Source organism: Callorhinus ursinus, unplaced genomic scaffold (genome assembly GCF_003265705.2).
Source record: "Callorhinus ursinus isolate GAN/ISIS: 27379988/994484 unplaced genomic scaffold, GSC_fseal_2.0 scaffold1, whole genome shotgun sequence".
In the NCBI taxonomy this organism is placed as follows: domain Eukaryota; kingdom Metazoa; phylum Chordata; class Mammalia; order Carnivora; family Otariidae; genus Callorhinus; species Callorhinus ursinus.
Genome location: NW_027397063.1, coordinates 113,317,009 through 113,340,736, shown reverse-complemented (window position 1 = coordinate 113,340,736; position 23,728 = coordinate 113,317,009). Strand labels below are relative to the sequence as shown.

Below are 23,728 nucleotides of genomic sequence, written 5' to 3'. Positions count from 1 at the left end.
AGAGAGACACAGCGAGAGAAGGAACACAGCAGGGGGAGTGGGAGAGGGAGAAGCAGGCTTCCTGCGGAGCAGGGAGCCCAATGCGGGCCTCGATCCCAGAACCCTGAGATCATGACCTGAGCCAAAGGCAGACGCTTAACAACTGAGCCACCTAGGTGCCCAGGACACTTTTCTGCTTAAAACCTTCCTTAAAAAACTTCCTTGAGGGGGGTGGCTGGGTGGCTCAGTCATTAAGCGTCTGCCTTGGGTTCAGGTCATGATCCCAGGATCCTAGGATCGAGCCCCGTGTCAGGCTCCCTGCACAGCAGGAAGCCTGCTTCTCTCTCTCCCACTCCCCCTGCTGTGTTCCCTCTCTCACTGTATCCCTCTCTGTCAAATAAATAAATAAAACCTTAAAAAACAAAACAAAACAAAAACCTTCCTTGAGCACCTGGGTGGCTCAGCCAGTTAAGTGTCTGCCTTTGGCTCAGGTCATGATCCCAGGGTCCTAGGATAGAGCCCCATGTCCTCAGTGGGGTACCTGCTTCTCCCTCTGCCCCTCCCACTGCTCATGCTCTCTCTCACTCTCTAATAAATAAAATATTAAAAAAAAACAACTTCCTTGAGTCTAGACTCCTTACCATGGCCATAGGGACCAACACGGCCCAGCCCTACCTACATGAACTTCATCTCATGATACTATGGTCCTCTTCCATTCTGTTCTAGAGTATGGGACTTCTTTCTGTATCTCCAACACAACAAGCTTGTTTCCAGTTGAAGGTTCTTATTTAGCTTGATTTTCAAGTGACGGAATTTTTGTCTTTCACACCTTATCTTAATGTCACCTCCTCAGAAGTAAACACCGAGGGGTGCCTGGGTGGCTCAGTCAGTTAAGCGTCTGCCTTTGGCTCAAGTCATGGTCTCGAGGTTCTGAAATCAAGCCCCCCATCAGGCTTCCTGCTCCGTGAGGAGTCAGCTTTTCCTTCTCCCTCTGTCCCTCACCCCACTCGTGCTCTGTCAAATAAATAAATAAAATCTTAAAAAAAAAATAAAGGGGGTGCCTAGGTGGCTCAGTCAGTTAAGTGTCTGCCTTCGGCTCAGGTCATGATCCTAGGGACCTGGGATCAAGCCCCACATCGGGCTCCCCGCTCAACAGGAAGCCTGCTTCTCCCTCTCCCTCTGCCTGCCACTCCCCCTGCTTATGCTCTCTCTTTCTCTGTCAAATAAATAAATAAAATATTTTAAAAGAAAGAAAGAAAAGAAGCAATCACCCAGCCAATCTACCAAGTGTTTTGTTTTAAAATTCTCTTCGTTATCACATTACAATTTGGTATTTTTCTGGACCTTATCTATAAGAATACCTGGCACAAAGCAGATGTTGAATAAATATTCAGTGAACTTGGTGATTACAATGTTTTCCCTAAATATTTTCTTCTCCCAGGATCCCAACACCCCTGCTAATTAACTATATACCTAGCAGATAACCTCAATCCCTACCTTATTAACAAAGTAGGATAAGGAATTACACAGTTTTCTTCCTTTCTGCCTAAAAATTCCTTGATTTTCTTTCTTCTTTTCCTCTGGTTTCTAAGCAGAAATGTTGCTACTTTTCTGTAAGAATCAAGCCCTTTACCCACATCCTTGATCTCAAACCTTTCTACCTCCTCCTGTCAATTAACCACTCTAATATTTAAACTACTTATGTATTTAAACTACTCTAATGGATCATTCCCCTTTACCTAAAATATACTACATGCTAATGCAAAAATATCTCCTATATGGCTAAGTCCTCACAACCGCACAAACTTCTTGAAAAACATTCTACTTTATTCTTCACGCTGTGTAGTTTGTAAAACCATTTACTTAACTCTTTTTTTTAAGAGAGAGAATTTTAAGCAGGTTCCACACCTAACACGGAGCCCGGATTTGGGGTTCAATTTCATAACCCTGCGACCATGACATGAGCGGAAATCAAAGAGTCGGGACACTCAACTGACTAAGCCACCCAGATGTCCTTAAGTAACTTAATAGTTAAATTCAGTGATGCTTTCCAGGGTATTAAAATCCTTATCTTTCTACAGCATCTCATCCCTCTAAAGAGCCTCTCCCTGAAATTCTTTACTACGCTTCAAAGAAAGATGCTGCATGATTCTGGTCTCCTTAATACTTTTATTTCTCCTTTACAGATTCTTTTTAACAACATCCACTCACTTACCATAGGCATTCCCTAAAGTCCTGCACTTAACATTTTTCTCTCAGCTGGGGCCCTGGAAATGTTACCTACTTTCAATTGACATTCTATGTGAATTACTCCAAAATCTATTATATCCAGGTCCTAAAGTATCTTTTTCTAATTTCCAGTTACATATTCCCACAATTAAGGAAATACTCTAAAACTTCTACCTATAACTCAAAAAATGTGTCTAAGAAAATTCATCACGTTACAGTCCCACCCACTAGACCACTAGTACCAGTCTTTCCTCATAGTTTCCTTATTTCTTCTGTTCATGGTACCATCATACTTCAAGCCACCGTAACTCAAAATCTTGGATTCGTTTGTATGACTCCTTTCTTCCATATTCTCTGCCAAATCTACTTCTGAAATCTCTGCTGTCGAATGAACTCAATCAGGTACTCTTTATTTCACTTCTACAGCCCTGATCACAGCTGTAATTAGCCAATTCATTTCATGAATATTTGTTAAACACTTAACTTGCCTGCAAGACTAGAAGCCCAGTTTGGCTAGCAAAATAAGCCCAGGCAGGTAATGTCTGTCCTTGTTAATATAACATAGACCATATAATTTATCACTGATGAACCATGTAATTTATCATCCAAACCAGTAGACTTAAAAGCAAAAGAGGGCATTAAAAATAGGTGAACAGGGGCACCTGGGTGGCTCAGTCGTTAAGCGTCTGCCTTCAGCTCAGGTCATCGTCCAGGGTCCTGGGATCGAGCCCCGCATCAGGCTTCCTGCTCAGCAGGGAGCCTGCTTCTCCCTCTCCCACTCCCCCTGCTTGTGTTCCCTCTCTCGCTGTGTCTCTCTCTGTCAAATAAATAAAATATTTTAAAAAATAAATAAACAATATAAAATAAAAATAAAAAAAGAAGGGCGCCTGGGTGGCTCAGTCGTTAAGCGTCTGCCTTCAGCTCAGGTCATGATCCCGAGGTCCTGGGATCGAGCCCTGCATCGGGCTCCCTGCTCGGCAGGAAGCCTGCTTCTCCCTCTCCCACTCCCCTTGCTTGTGTGCCCTCTCTCGCTGTGTCTCTCTCTATCAAATAAACAAAATCTTTAAAAAAATAAAATAAAACAAAAATAAAAAAAGAAATTGAAGACAACACAAATAAATGGAAAGATATACCATGTTTACAGACTGGAAGAATTAACATTGTTAAAATGTCCATACTACCTACAACAATCCACAGATTCAATGCAAACCCTATCAAAATACCAACAGTATTTTTCATAGAACTAGAATAATCCTAACATTAGTAGAGAACTACAAAAGACCCCAAACAGCCAAAGCAACCTTGAGAAAGAACAAAAACTGAAGTATCACAATTCTAGATTTCAAACTACACTAAAAACCGATAGTATTCAAAACAGCATGGTACTGGCACAAAAGTAAGACCCACAGATCAACGGAACAGAATAAAAAGTCAAGTAATAAACCCATACTTATGCGGTTAATCTACAACAAAGGAGGCAATACACAATGGGGAAAGGACAGTCTCTTCAATAAATGGTGCTGGGAAACTGGACAGATACATACAAAAAAATGAAACCAGACCACTTTCCCATACGGTAAACAAAAGTAAACTCAAAATGGATTAAAGACCTAAATGTGAGACCTGAAACCATAGAACTCCTAGAAGGAAACACAGGCAGTAAATTCTTACACATCAGCCTTGGTGGTATTTTTCTGGATTTGTCCTCCCAAGCAAGGAAAAGCAAAAATAAATAGCTGGCAGTATGCCAAAATAGAAAGTTTCTGCACAGCAAAGGAAACCATCTACAAAATGAGAAGGCAACTTACTGAATGGGAGAAGATATTTACAAATTATGTATCTGGTAAGTAGTTAATATTCAAAATAAATAAAGAATTTATACATGTCAACACCAAGAAAACAATCTGATTTTAAAAATGGGCAGAGGCACTGAACACATTTTTCCAAAGAAGACATACAGATAGCCGACAGATACATGAAAAGATGCTCAACATCACTGATCATCAGGGAAATGCAAATCAAAACCACAATATCACTTCACACCAGTCAGAATGGTTAGTACGAAAAAGACAAGAGGTAACAAACATTGGTGAGGATGTAGAGAAAAGGGAATCCTCGTGTACTGTCAGTAGGAATGTAAATTGGTGCAGCCACTTTGGAAAACAGTATGGACGTTCCTCAAAAAATTAAAAATAGAAATACTGGGGCGCCTGGGTGGCTCAGTTGGTTAAGCGTCTGCCTTCAGCTCAGGTCATGATCCCAGGGTCCTGGGATTGAGTCCTGCATCGGGCTCCCTGCTCCTTGGGAGCCTGCTTCTCCCTCTGCCTCTCTCTCTCTCTCTCTCTGTCTCTCATGAATAAATAAAATCTTTAAAAAAAAAAAGATCTATGCACCCCTATTTTTACTGCGGCATTATTTACAGCAGCCAAAATATGGAAGCAGCCTAAGTGTCCACAGATAGATGAATGAATAAAGATGTGATATACATATATAAAATGCAGTATTACCCATAAGAAAAGTGAAATCTTGCCATTCATGACAACATGGATGGACCTACAGGATGTTATGCTAAGTGACATAAGTCAAAGGCAAATACCTTATGATTTCACTTACATGTGGAATCTAAAAACAAGCAAATAAACAAACAGACCCCTAAATATAGAACAAACTGGGGGTGGCCAAAGGGGAGGGTAGTGGCAGGGTGCATGCAACTCTTGATCTTAGGATTTTGAGTTCAAGCCCCATGATGGGCATAGAGATTACTTTAAAAAAAATAAAAATAGTAAAGATCAATAAAAATTTAAAAAAAATTAAAAACTGGGACGCCTGTGTGGCTCAGTTGGTTAAGCATCTGCCTTCCGGTTGGGTCATGATCCCAGGGTCATAGGATCGAATTCTGCACTGGGCTCCCTGCTCAATGGGGAGCCTGCTTCTCCCCCTGCCTGCTGCTCCCCCTGCTTATGCTCTCTCTCTGACAAATAAATAAAATCTTTAAAAAAAAAAAGATAAAAACTAAGTCATGGGGATAAAAAAGTACAGCGCAAAAAAAAAGTTGGGCGATTACAGAATGATATATGCCAATTATATTTCAAAGCTAGGGGGAAAAGTTTGGCATTAAATGATCTACAAGAGGCTTAAACCAGGATATATGGTCACGCTAACTGAACTCCAGTACTTAGGAAAATGATTGCTGCATCCTAAGTACATTCTACCTACTGATTTAATAAATGAATTCGAATGAAATATTCACTTTATCACCTCCTCTTCACTCTTTATTTTGCTGCAACCTTATTTTCAGCCACAAACACTGTCTTGAAAGGGGCAAACAATAACCTCCTAACTACCAACTCCGAAAAAGATCCAAAAAGCTTGTTTTCAATTAACCTCTCTAAACAGCTTTCAACAATACTGTCCCCTCCTCTGTCCTTCATGAAGCTCTGTTAACAATGGGATAAACATAATCCTAACTATCAGACTATTTTAAAACGCCTAGGATTTCTACCTAACACAGAGATTTTAACTAAAAGATTTAGAATCTAGGGGTGCCTGGCTTGCTCAGTCAGGAGAGCATTCAATTCTTGATCTCAGGGTCATGAGTTCAAACCCCATGTTGGGGGTAGAGATTACCTAAAAATAAAATCTTAAAAAAAAAAGATTTAGAATCTAACCAATATTCCCATTTTCCTTCTATTTTTCAACTTCTGGAAAATGAACATAAGTAATTAAAGATACAAAATTAGATACTTACCTCAAAATGATAGCCCCCATTTCAGTCTTTTAAGATATCAGATGATGACATTACTTATTTTTTTAAACTGAAGTTTTCGTGGAAGACTTTCAAATTAGAAGACACACTACAAAAAAGGGTGAAGATAAAAGGTATTAACACCTAAATGAGCTAAATTAAAAATAAATGTATTACTTGTATGACATGATTGTTTATAACTGTATTTTTAAATATGGGGAAAAATATAAAAAACATAAGAACTACAATATTAAAATTGTAGAGCATTAAAACAAGAAGGGAACTAAGTAGACATCCTATACAACTATCTAAATCCTTTCATTCAGATCACCTCTTTTTGAAACCTCTTTTCTGTAACATGTTAATTTTCTTTCAACTTCTCAAGCTATTCCTCTATCTACATCATAAGCTACTAACTATGGATAGCTTATTTCATTTTCCCCTTCTTTATTTTTTTTTATTTTTTAAAGATTTTATTTATTTATTTGAGAGAGAGAGAATGAGAGAGAGAGAGCACGAGAGGGAAGAGGGTCAGAGGGAGGAGCAGACTCCCTGCCGAGCAGGGAGCCCGATGTGGGACTCGATCCCGGGACTCCGGGATCATGACCTGAGCTGAAGGCAGTCGCTTAACCAACTGAGCCACCCAGGCGCCCTCATTTTCCCCTTCTTTAATATTTGAAACACACACAATATATGGAAAGGTGCATGCAAGCAAACATAAGATGTACACTATAAATCACCATCCCACAGATGATGGGGATAACCAATAACATTACATCTACCTACATGCTCCTCTCATCCCAACCTTTATCCTGAATAATTATTCCATTACTGTTTAAAACAGAACTTTGTCACACATGTATATATTCCTAAATAATGTTTTGTTTAGGTTTGTATCCCTGACTCCCTTTTTCAGCTTGATAAATTCATATGCTGATGGAGTCTTCAGGGATGTGAATTTTGTCACTCAAATATTTTTCTAAGCTTTATCCATGTTACTTTCTAATTGCTCTACAGTGTTTCATTATGTAAATATGCCACAATGTATTTATTCTGTTTTCAAGCATTTAAGATGGTTTAAAGTTTTTTGCTTTTATCAACATTATTATACAAGTCTCCAGGTGCACATGAGCAAGAATTTCTTTAAGGTATGCTTTTTTTTTTTTTTTAGATTTTATTTATTTATTTGACAGAGAGAGACAGCAAGAGAGTGAACACAAGCAAGGAGAGTGGGAGAGGGAGAAGCAGGCTTCCCGCGGAGCAGGGAGCCCGATGCGGGGCTCGATGCAGGGCTCGATGCGGGGCTCGATCCCAGGGCCCTGGGATCATGACCTGAGTGGAAGGCAGATGCTTAACGACTGAGCCACCCAGGCGCCCCATCTTTAGAGTATGCTTTAAACCTAGAAGTGGAATTGGTGGGTTATAGGACATGTAAATTCCCAACTTTACCAAAAATGCCAAACTGTCTTCCAACTGTATCACTCTACCAACTCACCAGCACTATGTAAACTGATAACACAATCCTTTCCAATACCTGGTAAATTCAGATTTCTTAATTTGAGGCAATACAGAACTTATACCATGATTTCAGTTTGTATTACTTAATGAGGTTGAAGACCTTTTCACATGTTTATTAATATATATGTTCCTTTCTACATTCCTTTGTTCATAGTTTTGGTCATTTTTATTGGGTTGTGTTTTTCTCATTACTTACAAGGCTTTGTATTATGTAGCCACAACTGGCTACATAATTTGGAGGCCCAGTGTAAAATTAAAAAGCAGGGCCATGGGGTGCCTGAGTGGCTCAGTGGGTTAAGCTTCTGACTTTGGCTCAGGCTATGATCCCAGGGTCCTGGAATGGAGCCCCACGTCAGGCTCAGGCTCTGTGCTGGGTGGGGCATTGCTTGTCTCTCCCCTCTCCTTCTGCCCCTCCCCTCACTCAGGCTCTGTCTCTCAAATGAATAAATTTTTAATATCTTTTTTTTTAAGATTTTATTTATTTATTTGAGAGAGGGAGACAGAGATGGCTAGAGAGAGCACAAGCGGGGAGGAGAGGGAGAAGCAGTCTCTGCAGAGCAGGGAGCCACACTTGTGGCTTGATCACAGAACCCTGGGATCATGACCTGAGCTGAAGGCAGGCGCTTAACTGACTGAGCCACCGAGGTGCCCCTCCAAGTCAGAAATTTTAATAAGAAATTCCAAGCATCTGGTTAGAACATTTTTACATTTAAAGATGTAAAAGAGGGGCGCCTGGGTGGCTCAGTCGTTAAGCGTCTGCCTTCAGCTCAGGTCATGGTCCCAGGGTCCTGGGATCGAGCCCCGCATCGGGCTCCCTGCTCAGAGGGAAGCCTGCTTCTCCCTCTCCCACTCGCCCTGCTTGTGTTCCCTCGCTCGCTGTCTCTCTCTCTCTCTCTGTCAAATAAATAAAAGCTTAAAAAAAAAAATAAAAAAAATAAAGATGTAAAAGAAAGGAGAAAAGACTTAATCTTCAAGTTTCATAAAATTAGTAGGAATTAAAGGAGAGCGTAATTGTTGCTATAAAGGTTGAAAATCTTTTTCATTTTGTAACTTCAAAATAAAATTCTGTGAGAAGCAAGTAATTTAATTCTAGTCTTGGTTTGTTTTTGTAATAAGGTCAATAATATTCTTTATAAAATTAGAAGAATGTTATAAAACATATTTTAGACGATGTTAAAATATATCAAACTGCTTACTTTTCCAAAAGTAAAGGACTCAGTCAATTCAAAAATAACCACAATTTGTTGGTGCAGGATGTTGACAGTCAGGGAGGCCATGCATGTCGGGGCAGGGATATAAGAGAACTCTCTGTACTTCCTACTTAATTTACTATGAACCTAAAACTGCCAAAAAATTATGTCTAGGGGGGAGTCTGCTTCTCCCTCTGCCCTTCCCCCTGCTGGCACTCCTGCTCTCTCTCAAATAAATAAATCTTTAAAAAAAAAATTTACTCTTAAAATTCCTACTAAAGGGCGCCTGGGTGGCTCAGTCGTTAAGCGTCTGCCTTCGGCTCAGGTCATGATCCCAGGGTCCTGGGATCGAGTCCCACATCGGGCTCCCTGCTCAGGGGGAAGCCTGTTTCTCCCTCTCCCACTCCCCCTGCTTGTGTTCCTGCTCTCACTGTCTCTCTCTGTCAAATAAATAAATAAAATCTTCAAAAAAAAAAAATTCCTACTAAAACTTGGGCACCTGGGTGGCTTAGTTGGTTAAGCGACTGCCTTCGGCTCAGGTCATGATACCGGAGTCCCAGGATCGAGTCCTGCATCGGCTCCCTGCTCAGCGGGGAGTCTGCTTCTCCCTCTGACCCTACCCCCTCTTGGGCTCTCTCTCTCTCACTCTCTCTCAAATAAATAAATAAAATCTTTTAAAAAATAAATACATAAAAATTAAAAAAAATTCCTACTAAAACTTTAAGTAAAAACAATGTTATTAATAACTTTACACATGAAGATCCACTCTCACAGAAAGGAAAAAATTCTGGACAAACAATAAACATCCATTAAACTTTAAAAAGATGTGGGGGAAGATTTCAAAAGCTTAACCAAGCACTGAGAATGGCATATAAACGAACAAAAACCCCTATACAGCGTCTATCTCTAGTCCTTGTTCAAGTAAAAGTACTTTTCTACAAAAACAGAAACAAAAAAGATACTATGCCTCAATCATGCAAGTTATATTATAATTTAAGAGCTGGCTATCTATTCTATTTAAGTAACAGTGATTTCAACCTCCCAATCTCCACCCACAAATAAGCAAGCAAAACCAGATAAATTCAAAAATCACTTCATGGTGTAAGTATTCATCTCTCTCCACTTCACCTTCTTCCTACTGAACTCAGAGTACTCCTCACATACTAGCACAAAGTCCTAGCCCTACATCAAAGGATAAAGTAATGTAATTTCTACCACATTTTTTTTTTTACAAAATGCAATTAGAAGAGTCAAAAATATTCTTTCATACCTAGTACCCAGTAAAGAACCAGATTAAGACAGCTAGTATAACTGTTTTTCTTTTTGTTTAACAAATGGAGATTATATATTCAGGGTTTTTTAAAATAAAGTTTTCAAAAAACCAATATAGCCACAAGCATAGGGAAAAAACGGACACTCTCATTAGGGGATAAAAATAAAAATTAAAACCACAATAAGATACTTTGTAGCCACCAAAGTAAGTCAAATTTAAAGAAACTAAGAATACCCAGGCTTGCTGAGAATGTGGAGCAATGGAAATTCACATACCCTATGACATAGGAATTCCATCATAGATTATACATCCAAAAGAACTATGTACACATTTCACCAAAAGATATTTACTAGAATGATAAATAAAACTACAGAGACACCATTTTCCACATATCAGTTTAGCAAAAATCCCTGTTTGCCAAGGTACTTTCTAAAGATTTATTTATTTTAGAGAAAGAGAGAGTTCTCGGGTGCATGCGGGGGTCGGGGGAGGAGCAGAGGGACAGGGGTAAAGAATTTCAAGCAGACTGCATGCGGAGCATGGAGCATGACAGGGAGCTCCATCGGAGGACCCTGAGATCACCACCTGAGCTGAAAACAAGAGTCCAAGAGTCCAACGCTCAACCAACTGCACCACCCAGGCACTCTGCCAAGGTACTTTCGTGTAAAGGCTGTGAAGAAATGCCTATTATCAGGGTGCCTGGGTGGCTCAGTTGATTAAGCATCTGCCTTCAGCTCTGGTCTTGGGTCACGCTTATTCTCTCTCTCAAATAAATAAATAAAATCTTAAAAAAAAAATGCCTATTATCCACCATAACAACAAAATGGTAATTATGTGAATTATGTGAAAGATGTAGTAACTAGCCTTAAATGTGGTAAATATTTTGCTATATATACATATGTCAAATCATCACATTGTACACCTTAAACTTACACAATGTTGTATGTCAATTAAATCCGAATAAGCTTGCAAGAGAAATACACATTAGCCCTTATAATCAGTGGAAGAGTCTGGGTCCAAACATGAGGGCATTTTGGCAGTATCTTTGTAATCTATCAAAATTACAAAGATATATGGCCTTTGATTAGTAATACCTCATCTGAATTGATTCCATAATTTTATACTTGCTTATGGACAAAATGACATATACAAGGTAATTCACTACAACACTGTTATAATAAAAAAAAAACTGTAAACAACCCGGGGTGCCTGGGTGGCTCAGTCCGTAAGCGACTAACTAGATTTTAGGTCAGGTCGTGATCTCAGGGTCGAGGGATGGAGCCCTGCGTTGGGCTCCACACTCAGTGCAGTCGGCTTGTCCCTCTCCCTCTGCTCCTCATCACTCCCCCCACCACCACATGCTTGCACTTTCTTTCTCTCTCTCAAATAAATGGAATCTTTTAAAAAAATTTTTTTAAAAACTAGAAACAACCCAAATGTCTACCAACAGAGAACTGATTAAAAAAAGTATCCAAAAGGAAACCATACAAACTAAAAAAATAAGAAGAAAATAAAATAAAAGTATGCATACTCTACGGAAAATCTTCTGTGAAGATTTCCATTGTTAAGAAACACAATATGTAAAGGGAAAAATGGGAAGACCAATTTGCAGAATAGGTATAATATGCTGGCTTTGGTGGGTTTTGGACAGTAGAGATAGAAAGAAATAAGAATCTGTATTTTTATTTTCTTTATTTACATAAAGAAACTCTAGAAGAATACATAAACTAATAAAAAGTTTCCTGGGTGGGGTAAATGTGCTGGAGGAATGGGGTAAGAACAAGAACAGGATGACTGAGGGCTAGGGTTGGGAAGGTTTACACTGTTTAACATTTTTATGTTTATTTTAAATTTTTGTTTTGTTTTATTTGAGAGAGAGCAAGAGAGAACAAGGGAGGGGCAGGAGCAGAGGGAGAAGCAGACTTCCTGCTGAGCAAGGAGACCGATGTGGGGCTCGATCACAGGACCCTGAGATCATGACCTGAGCCAAAGGCAGATACTTAACTGACTGAGCCACCCAGGCGCCCCTAAATTTTTTATGTTTAAAAAGTTTTTAATCCCACAGGAGTTACTACTAAATAGATCAGTAAACTAATAAACCAAAATAGGGTCTAAATACTATCAACATACACACATGATGACAAGAACTATTCTTTACCATCTCTGTAACTGAGACCCCAGCACTGCCCATCTATCTCACTGAAGTCTGTAGTATCACTATGTCCATCTGGCTTAAGTCATCAGTCCAAGATCCCTAAAACTTAGTCTTCTAAAGATATTTTCTCTATAATTCCATTCTGCTTCTCTTAGGTTTAAGGTCAACCTCTTCTCCCTTAGTATGTGTATGCACACACACACACACACACACACAATTTGTCTAGTCTCTTCAGAACAAAAGCCTTACCTAAGGGTTCTCACAAGTCCAGAGGTTAGTCTTTTCTACTCACCAGGAATTCACCCCAACAACTAAGTCATGGTCTAATAAATAAGGGAATCTACAAAATGAAGCCATCCAGATTTTGCCAACCAAATGAGACTAAAGAATGAGATAACCCCTATCATGAATTATCCTTCTTAACAAATTATATCATCCACTACTCATTTACCTAAAGTGCAAAACACTATGGTATCTATTAAGATGCTGCTCACTCCAAGAGACTTGCTTTAAATCTCATTTTCAGTGCTCAGAAACCAGCTGCGGTTACTTTAAGTGCATGAACAGAATGATCACTAGTGGCCTGAGGCCACCATATTACACAGGTATTTGCCACAGACTTCCCCTCTGTCTTTTCTCAGGAGGGCTAAAGATTATTCAGACTGTTAAATCTTCACATATGTCTGTGCCACCCCTGCCCGTTTCTCTCTGTATTTAACCAAGGTGTTAAGCGTGACTGTCACAACTATAACTGTCACAACTGTTATGTTTTCCATTAGGCCAGAGGGATATCATTTGATATTTATCATATTATTGTAACGTGAATTTTACCACCTAAATGTAATGTTCACATGTTGCTACCTACATTAAAATATTTTTTGGTTAGAAAAAAAAAGATGCTGCTCACACCAGTACCCTGTCCATCAGGCCAACTCCTATGCACCTGTACCAATTCAGGTGACATTTTTCTCTAGAGCCCTTCCTAATTCCCCAAGGCTCACTTCCATGGGATCCTGCTGTGACCTGTGTCAGTGTATTATTAGCTTTAAATCATTACATTACAAATATTAGTTTGCTTATCTTCCCTACTGGACCGTGAATCCCTCAGGACAAGGAGAGAATCATATTCATATTTATAATCCAAGTACTTAGCAAAGTGCCTTTACAAATGGCAGGTAATCAAAAGGGCTCACTAAATGAATTAGAGAAACTACACATGTAGGGCGCCTGGGTGGCTCAGTTGGTTAAGCGACTGCCTTCGGCTCAGGTCATGGTCCCGGAGTCCTGGGATCGAGTCCCACATCTGGCTCCCGGCTCAGCGGGGAGCCTGCTTCTCCCTCTGACCCTCTCCCCTCTCATGCTGTTTCTCTCTCTCTCTCTCTCAAATAAATAAATAAATAAAGTATTTAAAAAAAAAAAGGAAACTACACATGTAGGCAAACTGTGAGCATGGTTGAAATCCCACTTAATCTTCTCTTAGACCCAAAGGCATTTTACTTCATTCAGTCCCTGCTTTGAAGGAAACAGCAACTCCAATAACACTCTTCCTTACTGAAATTATTAATATCTTACATTAATATGAAACACTTGAAAATATTATCTCAATCACTTCATGAATGTTGCATAAAACTATTTCAAAAATATGTGTGTCTTGGGGCACCTGGGTGGCTCAGCTGGTTGAGCATCTGCCTTTGGCTTGGGTCATGATCTCAGGGTCCTGGGATCGAGCCCCACTTGGGCTCCCAGCTCAGCAGGGGAGTCTGCTTCTCCCTCTTCCTCTGCCCACACTCGTGCTTTCTCTCTCGCTCACTTTCTCTCTCAAATAAATAAAACCTTTAAAAAAAAAATGTGTGTTGGGGCACCTGGGTGGCTCAGTCATTAAGTCTGCCTTGGGCTCAGGTCATGAACCCAGGGTCCTGGGATCGAGCCCCGCATCGGGCTCCCTGCTCTGCGGGAAGCCTGCTTCTCCCTCTCCCATTCCCCCTGCTTGTGTTCCATCTCTCGCTGTTGTCTCTGTCAAATAAATAAAATCTTTAAAAAAAAAAAGAAATTATGAGTTATAATGACAACAAAAAATAAGAATATATAGCATCTTCTAAGAAGGTAGCCAGGATTATAGGGATTAGACATTTCTCCACATACAAGCTTTCCATTTAGGCTGTCCCAAGTGGCCTAAGGAAGAGGAAGCAGAGACTAGAATAATCAACTATTCATATATACCCAAGAACTATATGGCAGGTGTTTATCATTCAGAATGTGTTTTCAAATTTTATCAAATACTGGTGAAAACTAGGAACTAAGGAGAAAAGCAAATTTTAAGGATGCCTGTTAAATACATCCTAGTTAACTGTGAACCTGTCTTCCAAATCCAGGAACTCCACAGAGCTCTCTATTTTGTCAGAGAATGGTAAGGAACAGCAGACAGAAAGAACGAGGAAACAAATGCCTGTATACTGTTCCATGCATACACAAATCTATATTTATTTCCGTGTCTATCTAAAAAGACCAGTAATTCATACTGATCTCAGATTCTAATCCAATCACAATGTCACTGAAGCCATATTTACAACTCTCTTTACCAGAGTGATAAATCTTTATCTTCAATATATTGAAGATATGTTCGACTCACCTACTCCCAAAATATATAAAATAGTACGGAATTCCTAATTCAAACAAAAAACAATTCTAATAACAATAGTTCAGTATTTGTTTACAGATTTTTTTGTTTTGAGCTTGGGGTTTATAGTCAAAATTCTGTGTCAATTGGTTTTTTTATTCTCTTTTTTTTAAGATTTTATTTATTTATTTGACACAGAGAGAAAGAGAGTCAGAGAGAGAGCACAATCGGGGCAGAGGAGGAGAAGCAGGCTCCCCGTTGAACAAGGAGCCCCAACACGGGGCTCGATGATCCCAGGATAAAGGCAGATGCTTAACTGACTGAGCCACCCATGCGGCCCTCTTCTCCCTTCAATGTGGTTGTTATTTATTAGAAATCCAATTAGGTTCATTTGTTTGTGTTTTTATTTCATTTGGGTTTCTTCCTTCCCATCCTGATAGATTTTAAGTATTTATTTTTGATTATGTGAAACATTAATATGGTTCCAAAGTCAGATCTACACAAAAAGATAACATTCACAAAAGAACCCCTCTCTCCAACCCTACTACTTTCATTCCCATCCCCTTCCTTTACACAATGTTCCCACCCTAATCCTGTAAGAAACCAATCTCATTAGTTTCTGGATTACCTTTCCTTGTGTTCATTTTTGCACAAATGTGCAAATACTTATCTATATTCTTATTTCCCTTTTCTTACATAAAAAACAACATGCTTTTTTCCATTAACTGTATGTTCTAGAAATTACTTTGTATCCGTTCACAGAGCTCTTTCACATTCTTTTCTTACATCTGCACTGTACTCCATTGTGTGGAATTACCACTGTTGATGGGTATTTATATTGTTTCCCATATTTTTACAATGCTACAATGTAAACTACTGACATCCTCCTGTTCTGCTCCCCCTCAAACACCATCTCAGACAAAACCAAAAACAAACAAAAAAACTGGCTCTACCTCCAAAACATATCAAACTCACTCAACACTACCACTGTTCCTGACAGCCTCAGTCTAAGTCATCATTAGTATTTCTTGGCTGTTTGGGGGCAAAACCCTCCTAATCAGTCTCTCTGCCTCTACTCTAGCCTCTCTACAATTCAACTGTGCCCGAGGAACCCAAAAATGTACTTTGTAGAGCATAAATCAGATAACTCCCAATTCCTTGCTTAAAAACCTGAGTTGCACCTATGACCTACAGAAACCCTACATCATCTCTTACCTGTCTACCTCTACCCTCATCTTCCACTCTCTTCCTCATTAACTACTCTTTAGTCATACTGGTTTGTTTTCCATTCCTCCCCACACTTTTTCCTTACTTAGGGCTTTTTTATACTTGTTGTGCTTTCAGCTTAAATGCTCTGCCCCAGGTCATCTGTCACCTTCTAACATTCATGTCTCAACCAAAAGTTACCTCTTCTAAGAGATTTCATGTGTACAACCACAGTTAAGATATAACCTGGGTCATTTTCTACTACTTTATCACCATCATAATACTTGTTAATTAGTACTTGCAATTCTCATTTATTATTTATATGTTTGTTTCTTCCACTGGAAAAGAGGGAAAGATAGCTTTTTGGGTTTGGTTTTTTTTTAAGATTTTATTTTTAAGGGGAGCCTGGGTGGCTCAGTCATTAAGCGTCTGCCTTCGGCTCAGGTCATGATCCTGGGGTCCTGGGATCGAGCCCTGCACAGGGCTCCCTGCTCCGCGGGAAGCCTGCTTCTCCCTCTTCCACTACCCCTGCTTGTGTTCCCTCTCTCAGTGTGTCTCTCTCTGTCAAATAAAAATTAAAAATTAAAAAAAAAGATTTTATTTTTAAGTAATCTCCACACTCAATGTGGGGCTCGAACTGTGGAGCCCAATGCAGAGCCCAACGCAGGGCTCAATCTCACAACCCTGAGATCATGACCTGAGCTGAACTCAAGAGTTGGACAGTTAACCAACTGAGCCACCAAGCCACCCCCAAAAAATAAAATCTTAAAAAACAAATTACTGAGAACTCAAAAGCTCGTCTATGTAAGTTATATCAACATTTGTTGAATTTGAAGTTAAAACTGAGGATTTTAAAATATTTATCATGTAAAAGTTAATAAGCCTATTAAACGGGGGCGCCTGGGTGGCTCAGTCATTAAGCGTCTGCCTTCGGGTCATGATCCCAGGGTCCTGGGATCGAGCCCTGCATCGGGCTCCCTGCTCTGCAGGAAGCCTGCTTCTCCCTCTCCCACTCCCCCTGCTTGTGTTCCCTCTCTCTCTGTGTCTCTCTCTGTCAAATAAATAAAATCTTAAAAAAAATAAAAATAAACCTATTAAACGTTTACTTAAAACATTTTATTTTTAGGTGCACCTGGGTGGCTCAGTCAGTTAAGCATCAACTTTTAACTTCAGCTCAGGTCATGATCTCAGGGTTGTGAGATGGAGCCCCGCGCTGGGCTCTGCGCTCAGCATAGAGTCGGCTTGAGATTCTCTATCTCTGCCTCTTCTCCCCCTGCTCGTGCTCACTCTCTCTCTCTCAAAATGAGTAATAAAAGCTTTAAAAAAAGTTTATTTTTAAACATATTTTAGCTTTAAAAAACATTTTTCAAAATAAAACTTTTAGTGAGAACAGTAATATAGCTTTATATTTCTGCAAATCTCCTAATGTCTGGCTTAATAGAAGATAGCCAGGGGTGCCTAGGTTTTGGCTCAGGGCGTGACTTCATGGACATGAGATCAGGCCCCACATCAGGCCCCACATTAGGCTCTGCACTCAGTGTGGAATTTGCTTGAGATTCTCTCTCCCTCTCCCTCTGCCCCTCCCACTCCTGCTCTCTCTCGCTCGCTCGCTAAAATAAATAAATAAGGGCACCTGGGTGGCAGAATCAGTTAAGCATCTGCCTTCTGCTCAGGTCCTGGGATTGAGTGCCACACGGGGCTCCCTATTCAGCAGGGCATCTGCTTCTCCCTCTCCCTCTGCCCCTCCCCTCCACTTGTGTTCTCTCTCATGTTCTCTCTCTCAAATAAATAAAATCTTTAAAAAATAATAAATAAATAAAGACGACGACGATGACGACAGCCAGATTCTCATTTCTACTTCTGTATTCAATCTATTATGATACCACAAGTTATATTGCCTCTTGAAAACTTTCATATTTTGTAAGCGAATGAGAGCAAACTAGCAAATAATGTCTTAAGTTATGAAAACAGTTCTGACCTTACACATCTGTTATGAGCTCAGGGACCACCAGGGTGTCCCCATACTTTGGAAAACTACTGCTCCATTCTGTACTCCTACAATACCCTGCTAGGCTCTATCATTTGCACTTACTACAAGGCATCAGAATTATCTGTTCATTTGTCTGTCTTTATCTTAAAGTTCCTTTAAGCCATGAACTATGAGCCTTCAACCTTGCATCCCCAGTACCTCACAAAGCATATTCCATATATCCTTCTCAATAAACACTCCATGAATAAATGACAGAGGAAAATACTCACGCCTTAATATAAAAAGGTATATGCGAATAAAATAGATTTCCCATGTCCAGTTCTTTAGCTAACATAAATGCATAAAAGAAAAATCTTACAATACACTTATCCAGACGTAGAATAAAGGATACCTAGTATGACCACACTAGATTACACCTTTTCAAAGTTCAGCGCTGAGGGAACTAGGAAAGCAGATCCTAAAAAAGTATCTTAGAATGTAAACAAACACCCACTGCTCCAGTCTTCTGTCTAAATATAAGTATCCACCTCTGCAACAAAACAATTTAACCACTGTTTTAAAAAAAAATGGGTGGGGAGGAGTGTTGGTGTCTAGGTAGGGAGAGTGCCAGTGACTGATGACTAATACTGAAACAGGTATTCTCAGCTTACGTATTTCTTGAAATTTTGTCAAATTATAATATGAAAAAATATATTTCCCTGTATTTATTTGTAATGTTTTTCAAATCAATGCCACCTTACATTTCTATGAATGAACATCTTCCTCTCAATCAAATTAAACAACATCATAACATTACTGAAGATAAGACACATATGTGTATGTCTTACTTAACCTAGCCCAGTACCTTGATGCTCAACCATTATGTCTAGGTTCATCCATTAATGGGATATCAAAGTACCGGCACCAAGGAAAAAGAGATCCTTTTGCAGTAAGACTTAGGATGGGGTTGGGATCAAGACGAAGAGAAAAGCTCTTAGAACAATTCTCAGGAGTGACGGGGAAATTCAATGCAGAGCTAAAGGAGTTTGGGGCTCTAGGGGAGCAGCTTGCACACACTAGAGTGATGGCCTCCTTCTCTAGGTCTGTACACTAAGCCATAAAATCAAACTCTAAAATGCAGAGGCTTTCTCCCACACTCTTCAGGAAGTCTTGGTAGCTTGCATGCCCAAGAAAGTCCCAACCTCTTGGCAGAACAAATCTGACATTCCAAAGGTCTGAATTTTGACCAGTCAGCTCACTAGTATTTCACATATTGGCAAAGCGTTAAATTGCTTACAACAAGCAGGTTAACACTGTTACTGTATTTTCTAGATAAGGAAATAGGAACAGAAGTAACCTGACAAATTACTTGATCTCTTATGGAGAAAAAGCCATGTGAGTATTTTAGAAAATAAGTCATCAAAATAATTTCCTAGCCCCATAAAATTTTATAAAAGCATAACTCTTTAAACTTTTAGTATTTAAAATCACAAATTATTTTTGCATTAGCAACACAACTTGTAAATACAGAACCATACTAAGACATTCACTTTGGATAACCTTAGAACATTGTTTGTAGAACCGTAATATTATGGTTTAGAAAATAAGCTTTTCTTATTTTCTTGACACAGTTTTCCTTAGAACCTTAGAACATTGTTTGTAGAACCATAATATTATGGTTTAGAAAATAAGCTTTTCTTATTTTCTTGACACAGTTTTCTTGACACAGGAAGAGAAAGTATTATCAATTATGTTCACTAAAATTTCACTATATTTTCAATTTTATTTATTTTTTATATTACCTATTCAAAGAGCCTTCTATGGCCTTTAAATCGATATAACATTATTCTCATTTGATAATCTCACCAACTGTTAAGAACAGCTCTACAGGGGCACCTGGGTGGTTCGGTCGGTTAAGCATTTGCCTTCAGCTCAGGTCATGATCCCGGGGTCTTAGGATGGAGCCCCACTTCCGGCTCCCTACTCAACGGGGAGCCTGCTTCTCCCTCTCCCTCTGCCTGTGGCTCTCCCTGCTTGTGCTCTCTCTGTGTGTCAAATAGATAAATAAAATCTTTAAAGAGAGCAAGAACAGCTCTACAAAATAAACTAAAATCTGGTCATTAAATGCAAGACATACAATTCCTTAGGAATTCTTTTTCTTTCCTAGGTATACTGTGAGCAGCCTTTAGCAAACTCATTTATTTTTTTTTTAAACGAACATTTTTAGCAAGTATTTCTTTTCTTTTTTCTTTTTTTAAGATTTTATTTATTTATTTATTTGACAGCGAGAATGAGAGAGAGAGAGCATGAGAGGGGGGAGGGTCAAAGGGAGAAGCAGACACTCTGCCGAGCAGGGAGCCCGATGCGGGACTCAATCCCGGGACTCCGGGATCATGACCTGAGCCGAAGGCAGTTGCTTAACCAACTGAGCCACCCAGGCGCCCGCAAACTCATTTATTATTAAAAAAAAAAAAATCAGCATTAGGAAATCCACTTCCCATTTTAAAAGGATTTTTCTTTCCCCTTACAAAAAAAATCAGAATTTCCTTAATTAGATCAGCAGAACAAGAGTTTCTATACTGACTAAGAGAAAGATGGATTAACACACAATTATAAACACATCAGTGCTTTGTTTATAAAACCTTCAGTGGTTTTTTCAGGCTTGAAAAGAAACCTTACAGAGAACCACCACTGTACTCATCCAGCCACATGATAACTAAACATGCTCAGCAAGACAGAGGAGCCCTAGTAATGACTAAACTGGCATCCTCTCTGGTTAAGGCTAGAACTGAAGAGAAGGATCTGAACTCCAGAGAATCTGGCATCTGTTTAATCAAAATTACTCTGGAGTTAGACTTGAAGAGCCCAATAGGAGGTAAAGAGCTAGAATGGCCAGGAGAAAAACTGACATTAGGGAACTAGTGAGAAGATTGGCGATTTCTGGGATTACCCTGGAAAACAAGTCGACAGGCCAGTGATGATGTTGAACATGCTGGACAGTGAAAAGCACGATCATCAAAACACAAGAAACTGGGACATTGCAGGGATCCCTAGGCAGGGGAACAGAGGCTTACTTTTCAAGACAAATTTTTGTACATTTAAGATTTATACTATATGCAATCATTCCACAACTCCTATAGCTCTTTGTGGCAGTGCCCTCAAACACATAAATTATATCCTTACATATAGATGTGTTAACCACTATTCTGAATTTGAGCCATTTATTACAGTATGCCAATTTGCCTTCACTGTTTCTTTCAGTGGTCATAAACCATATGTTAGATCATACAGAATCTGAACCAAATGTTTCAAAGTAAAATCTAAATCTTATTTATTCATTACAGGAATGCTTGAAGACTGAAAACCTAAAAGTCTACCAATAGGAGGCCAGTTAGGTACATTACGGTACATCCACATAAGGGAATGCTCTGCCTTCAACTATAACAAAACAAAAGTCCCGGGGCGCCTCAGTGGCTCAGTTGGTTAAGCGTCCAACTCTTGGTTTCAGCTCAGGTCAAGATCTCAGGGTCATGAGATTGAGCCCCACATCAGGCTCTATGCTCAGGGTGGAGTCGGCTTGAGAGTCTCGTTCTCCTCTCCCTCTGCCCCCCCCATGCTGCACACGCACATTCTATCTCCCTCCCTCTCTCTAAAATAAGTGAATAATGGGGCACGTGGGTGGCTCAGTCGTTAAGTGTCTGCCTTCGGCTCAGGTCATGATCCCAGGGTCCTGGGATCAAGCCCCACATGAGGCTCCCTGCTCAGCGGGAGGCCTGCTTCTCCCTCTCCCAATCCCCCTGCTTGTGTTTCCTCTCTCGCTGCCTGTCAAAAAATAAAATTAAATTTTAAAAAATTAAGTAAATAATCTTTTTTAAAGTCTTTAAAAATTTGGAATGAAAAAAAAAAAAAAAATTGGGAAAAACTCCAAAAAAAGTTAAAAAAAAAAAAAAAAAAAAAAAACAATGTGCAGAACAATGTTTGGAGTATTCTCTCATTTTTGTTAAAAAAAAAAAGGATGGGGATATATACATAGATATGTATTTGTATATATAAGCACTCAGGAAAAATGCATTTGCAACCACTGGTTGCCTCAGGGAATGAAAACTGCAGGGCTGGACAACAGAAGAGAGATTTTTCACTGTATGCTCTTTGTTTCCTTTTGAATTGTGAACCACGGAAGTTTATTACCTGTTCAAAATCAATAATTAAAAAATAAAAACTAAATCCAGCATCTGAGGCATCTAATTCATGTACTTATCTCACTCGCTATCATTTTCAATCCCGTCATACCAACCACATCTTTCCCTCTGACTCCAAAAACATACACACCTCACTTGTCCCTCCCTCCCTCCCTTCCTCCTACCCTTTTTTTCCTTCCTTAACAGCCAAGATCATCTATTTGGCATCTTACTGCCTACAATCTAGATTTTGTCCCATCCCTCAACTGAGAAAGTTTCAACACCAATTCTTGCCCGAGATCACATGGCTAATAACTCAGTCTGGTTCCAAGACGGTAAAAGAAAGGCTGGGTCTTGGGTTTCAGTACTGCCTTGGGAAGACCCCCAGAGATATTTCACTCCTATCCTTTATTCCTCTAAACTTAACTTCTTTCCTTCCCTTCATTCTTCTACCTTTCCCTGGATTTTCTCCTGCTCATCTTCCTTCCTTGGCTCAATTAGTATCATGGCCTTTCTCTTTGTCTCCACACATACCCTACACAGGTTGATATCAAACCTGGCCACTTTCAAACTAATCAAAAGGGGCACTTCAGTAGCTCAGTCGGTTAAGTGTCTGACTCTTGATTTCAGCTCAGGCTGTGATCTTGGGGTCATGAGATCAAGCCCACATTAGGTTCATGCACTGGGCATGGAACCTGCTTAAATTAAGAGTCTCTCTTGCTATGAAACTGGACCATTTCCTTACACCACACACAAAAATAGACTCCAAATGGTTGAAAGACCTAAATGTGAGACAGGAGTCCATCAAAATCCTAAAGGAGAACACAGGTAGCAACCTCTTTGACCTCAGCTGCAGCAACTTCTTCCTAGAAACATCGCCAAAGGCAAGGGAAGCAAGGGCAAAAATGAACTATTGGGATTTCATCAAGATAAAAAGCTTTTGCACAGCAAAAGAAACAGTCCACAAAACCAAAAGACAACCGACAGAATGGGAGAAAATATTTGCAAATGACATATCAGATAAAGGGCTAGTATCCAAAATCTATAAAGAACTTATCAAACTCAACACCCAAAGAACAAATAATCCAATCAAGAAATGGGCAGAAGCCATGAACAGACATTTTTCCAAAGAAGACATCCAAATGGCCAACAGACACATGAAAAAGTGCTCAACATCGCTCGGCATGAGGGAAATCCAAATCAAAACCTCAATGAGATACCACCTCACACCAGTCAGAATGGCTAAAATTAACAAGTCAGGAAACGACAGATGTTGGCGGGGATGTGGAGAAAGGGGAACCCTCCTACACTGTTGGTGGGAATGCAAGCTGGTGCAACCCTCTGGAAAACAGTATGGAGGTTCCTCAAACAGTTGAAAATAGAGCTACCATACGATCCAGCAATTGCACTACTGGGTATTTACCACAAAGATACAAACGTAGGGATCCAAAGGGGTACATGCACCCCAATGTTTATAGCAGCAATGTCCACAATAGCCAAACTGTGGAAAGAGCCAAGATGTCCATCGACAGATGAATGGATAAAGAAGATGTGGTATATATACACAATGGAATATTATGCAGCCATCAAAAGGAATGAGATCTTGCCATTTGCAACGACATGGATGGAACTGGAGGGTGTTATGCTGAGTGAAATAAGTCAATCAGAG

The 23,728-nt window shown here is 39.7% G+C and overlaps 1 protein-coding gene across 7 annotated transcripts in view; it reads right to left on the bottom strand.

The window, feature by feature from the left end:
* Window positions 1-23,728, bottom strand: part of PIK3CB (phosphatidylinositol-4,5-bisphosphate 3-kinase catalytic subunit beta) — a 199,898-nt gene that overhangs the window by 150,931 nt on the left and 25,239 nt on the right. For 6 of the 7 annotated variants that reach the window (XM_073899405.1, XM_073899403.1, XM_025881567.2 and 3 more), the window contains exon 2: window positions 5,957-6,062. The exons of the other annotated variant lie outside the window; for it this stretch is intronic. The gene's annotated coding sequence lies outside the window, so the exon portion shown is untranslated. The remainder of the gene's footprint in view (window positions 1-5,956; window positions 6,063-23,728) is intronic. 7 annotated transcript variants of the gene reach the window in all.